A 5,333-nucleotide genomic window follows, 5' to 3' on the forward strand; every position below is an offset into this window, starting at 1 on the left:
AAGGAGGGGTCAGCCTCAACCAGTGGCTTTATTGCTTCTGCAATTGTGATAGAATCCAGTTTCGAATGATCCTGTGAAATGGTGGCTCTGGTACAGGTGTGGCTACCATTATACCTCCTTATAACCCAACAGTACTTCCTGCTAATCAAGCTAACCTTGATAACCCAATCACACCCTGACCCATACTGTGTACACTTGGCATAAAATGTCAACGGCTCAGACTCATACACCCGGTAGTCTACGCTTGTCGTATCGTATACTCTTTTACCGCCTTAATAACAGCTTCTCTGGAACTGAACTCCATACCAATGGCAAATTCACCATCTGCGACAATAGGAACTTCTGCTGCGACAGCCACCATTGGAAAAAATTTCATTAATACACAGGTATTTCAAAACCGATTCTAAAGGTAAATCAAATTTCACTGCATCCAGTATGCTATAACTCCAGACTTTGCAACATGTTATTATGTCACTCTAAACAAAATAAGAACATAAGCAGCAAATATAAAAAATAGAGCGGACCGACCGGTTCAACCGGCAAACCAAACAAACTGGACCGATCCGGTTCAGTTCACGGAGTTTGAACCGTACAACGGGTCGAACCTGTGCAAATAATAATGTCCACAAACTCACGCATTTTGTCATAACCATATTATAGAGAATTTAAATATTATTTTTTAATAAATACTAGTAGTATATAATAGTTAAAAAAGTCAATTTTCTATTAGTGGTAAATATTGTAATAACCCGGTTCTATCCTGACAACAACTACATTCAACTAATTAATGGTAAATAAAAAGTAAATTATTCATAACTCAATCAATGTCTAACCAAAAAAATCTTTGTACCACGATTACTTTACCTGCAGTCATATATTCCGGATATTCCGGAACATGCATGGCTTCCAAGTCCAACACTCGCATGAATGATGGCTCCTCAAACGGCACTTCGTTTGCGAGTGCATTTGCCACTTCTGTCACATCTGGGGCCATGGTTCCGTCACCTTGATCTTCATCTCCATCTGGACCAACAAATTCGTAGTTGCTTTCGAACTCTTCTTCACTGTCACTATTATAATCTTCCCGTAGAATATTCCGGTCAGCCTCATATTGTTCAAACTCAACATACAACTCGATGAACGAGATCTGAGACTGGTTTTCAATATACATTGAAAACATCTCCTGCATGCTCGCTTCGTCCGTCACATATTTGGTTTGATACTGGATGAATCCACCAAACACCGGTACGGGATATCTGTATAGGATACAGGATATCTTTCTTGCCCGCTCAGAATTAATCTTTTCGCAGATTACACCTTTGAGTTCTTCAAATGAGATAATAAAAGGAATAATAAGATCTAATGGGTTTTCACAAATAAATTTTACTCCTTCACTCGTTTGTAACAAAATCTGACCAAAATAGTATATTTTTAGCAATACTCTGTCACTCATTTTTTTCACTCAACAAAAAGTAAGCATAAACTTATCCTTAGCAACTAGACTTTCAAAATCAAAACTGAAACTCACCAAGATAGAAGAAGAGAGGAAGCAACCGTTCAACAAGGAAGAAGACGGAACTAAGCTCCCACCAGTACACTTCACTCTTTTATATCAGCATGCTTAACGAACTCGAACCCTTCGACTAGGTTAAACTGAACCCAAAAAAAAAAAAATGTTTAAGAACTCGGACCATCCGAGTTCCTCTTAGCCCTTCCACAAAACGGAGGATCCGAGTTCATTGTGCCTCAAACTTATAATTATCTAAAATCGTAGGGTCCGAGTTCTTTGATTCCTTTAGCTACTAAAGAAATCGTAGGGTACGATTTCAATTACCCCAAATTTTTCTCCTCCAATGCAAATCGGACCGTACGATTTGTTATTCAAAAATTAAATCCAAAGAACTCACACGGTCCGAGTTTCTCAATATCACACTGACAACAAAATTGTCCCACATATTTGTCCAATATTAAACTTGAAAGCGCATTAAATGAATGAAGAGAAATACGACAAGCATACCAATTACCGACTTCAAAATTTGAAAATGGAAAAAAATCTTTCATAAGATACCGTAGATACGTGTATAACCAACATTACAATACAAATTTGACGGTGCTTCCTTTTGTTTTATTCACAATGTTTCATATCTCAAAAGTTTATGGTTAATTGTGCTGAATATTATTTGGATAGTACTTACACATTAAAAAAGTATTTTTTCTCTTTTAAATTTAAAAATTATTTAAATAAAATTATAAAAATAAAAATTAAAGACATGATGTTACCATCATCTTTAAAAATACAATATTATCATCATCTTTTTATTTCGAATTTTTAATGTCTTAAATTTATTATTTTTAATAATGAGAGGTATATTTATAGAAATTCTTACACTCAACTTAACATAAACTAAGAAAAGAATTAAAATAAAAATCATACATGAATACATGTATTTAGTATATATATTTTGAGATTGTGATATTATAAACTTTTCTTTTTATATCATTTTGAGACTATGAGATACATTTTAAGTTCAATTAATCTAGAAGAATAAATTGTTCTTTTTTCATGAGTTGTTTGATGTTTTAATTTGTTGTGGTATCATATATTTAATCATGACAAATCTATAATTTATGATAATTTTTAGATTGAAAGAATGAAATTATCAACTTAATTAACTTGTACTTATTTTTTAAAAATACATATTTTTATGAACTTTTTTTTAAATTGTACTTAATTGATTGAAACATATTTGTTAGGTCTTTAGAATCTTTAAATTAATTTCATTTTTTTTATTCGATATCTTGATATGTTTGTTTAAGGTTTTAGAGGTAAGAATGATTTAGAAAGATCGAAAAAAATCATGCAAAAATAAAAATGTCGTGAAAAAATAAAAAATTGTTAAAGTTGGATATGGTACGTACGCATCCATGATGCGTACGTTAATCACATTTTCCTAGATACATATATAATTAGAGAAAGTATGGGGAGCTAATGGAATATTTGTACAATACGTATAATGGAGGTTTAGGGAGTATTAGAGATATAACTATTAGTGTTACCTTTTTTCATTAGTGTAAGCTTTTGGGATGAGTGGTATCATGACATGGTATAAGAGTTCTAGATCCAAAAGGTCAAGAGTTCGATCTTTGGTAAACCCCAAAATCAGTTTATGCTTTTGGGATGAGTATGTTTGTAATTCATATAGCCATTGTACACATTGTACAAATAAGTCATTGGCTCCCTAGCAGAACTCAATTAATTAATAATGTCATTCGTAATGTTTTTCTTTTGAGAAAGACTTTTTTTGAGTTTTAGATCTCAACCCAATTGTTTCATCATTCTCGCTGAAATTTTTTATTTTACTTACCTTTCTTATAAAGTCTAAATTCTAACCATAACTTCTATCAGTCATAAGTTACCACCTTGATTTATGAGTTTATAAATCGAAGTTTTTAATCAAATTTTACATATTATAATTTATAATTCTAGCTTCATGAGTTGACGTTTTTATTCCTTAAATGTCAGATTGATTGACCTCCAAATTTGGTATGTCCTTTTTTTTAGAAAGACTTTTGAATTTCAAATCTCAACCAAAAGTATTTTTTTTTTAAGGTGTTTAATTAAAGTTTTTAATGTCATTTTTTATTAATAGAGAACAAATTTTCATCTTCCAACTTTGTAAATTTAATCTCTATAACATCAAGTAGTGTTTTTTGTGATAATTTTTTAAAAAATTCCAATCGTTATTTAATTAATCTAATAATTATAAGCATTTGAAGCATATATAGTGATATGTAAAGTAGTAATTTCTATGAGAGAATGTGCTCATTTATTAAATCAAATCAATGTATTTTAAACACATTTATTATTCATATACATTTATTTTTTAATGCACTAAATAAAAAAAAACTAAAGTTAAGATTTTATTATTTTTATCAGTTATCATCAATTCGTTTATAAAATCCTTTTTCTGGGTAATTTTTATTTATAAAATCTTAAAAATTATATAGGCCCTTTTTATCTATTAGTTTTTTATTTTGGGCTGATCTATCAATTGGTTTCATGCCATTGATTTATTACATAGTATTTTGCCAGCAATATTCACCCATGGTGAGTGGCCATTGTTTTCAAGGTCTAAAAACTGTAAGCAAAATGCATTTAATTTCCAAAATATTTTTTGGTATTATACAGGGCTAATGCCCAAAGAAACAGACTAAGAACACACTACACGGGATAAGGTAGTCCCTAAAACATGCAAAAAAAGATCTTACAAAAGAGTCCATTTTATGGCCTAGAAACTTAGTTTGAAGCCCATTTAGATAAGACCAAAACCGCTCATTCAGACAAGGCACAATAATTTCTTCTCTATCATTTAACTGTTTCAAACATAACTGTACAGGACCAAAAAAGGAAACAAACTAAAAAACAAAGTGCGAGGTGTGCGTTACAAATTTCCTGGTAGAGGTGAGCACGAGTAGCGGGTACTTGATTATCCGTTCGAAATCGAACCGAACCAATTAAATTAGTTCTGAAACTAATAGATAATCGGTTTAAATCCGAACCAAACTTATGGTTTTTTTTAGTGATTGGTTCGGGTATCGATTTTAGAGGTGCGGAACCCGAATCAACCAACGAACCCGATTATATATTAATTAAATAAAAAAATAAAAAAATATATATGGTTTTTTCGTTAGACAATGATTATTCATTATTAATATATTTAGATTTTAATGAGTTTAATTTTTAATGTATTTGGTGTTTAACATGTTTGGATTATTTCTATTGATGTTACATGTTTATTGTACTTGTTGAATTTTAAAGATAAAAATTTGGTTTTTTTTATGAATTTCAAAGTCATCGGGTATCCAATTATCCGAACCGAACTAATCCGTTCTTAATCGGTTTGGTTTGATTCGGGTACATATACAAAAAAATACAAATCTGAACCAAACCTAACCAATTACATTTTGATCGGTTCGCTTCTAATTTTACTATAAACCGAACCAAACCGACCCGTGCTCACCCCTAATCCCTAGGACTGATAGTCCAAAACTCAAAATAATCCAACAGATAACTGGTGTGTCAAATTCTTTTTTCCTCGCCAATGAGCCTTAGTTCACACAGCATTCTGCTCCCCCTCTGTCTCAAAGGTCTCGGACTCAACTCCTACCAACTAAAACCGAGAAGAAAAAATTGGTAAATATGTGAAGAGTGTGTGGGTGTGTATTGTATCTAGGATTGTGAGTTGTCTAATTCATTTGAGGTACCTAGAATTGGGGATTGTTTAATCCACCTGACCAAAAAAAAAAAAAATTTTTTTTCCTCCTCTCCCTCA

Source organism: Arachis ipaensis, chromosome B06 (assembly GCF_000816755.2).
Source record: "Arachis ipaensis cultivar K30076 chromosome B06, Araip1.1, whole genome shotgun sequence".
NCBI classification, from domain to species: domain Eukaryota; kingdom Viridiplantae; phylum Streptophyta; class Magnoliopsida; order Fabales; family Fabaceae; genus Arachis; species Arachis ipaensis.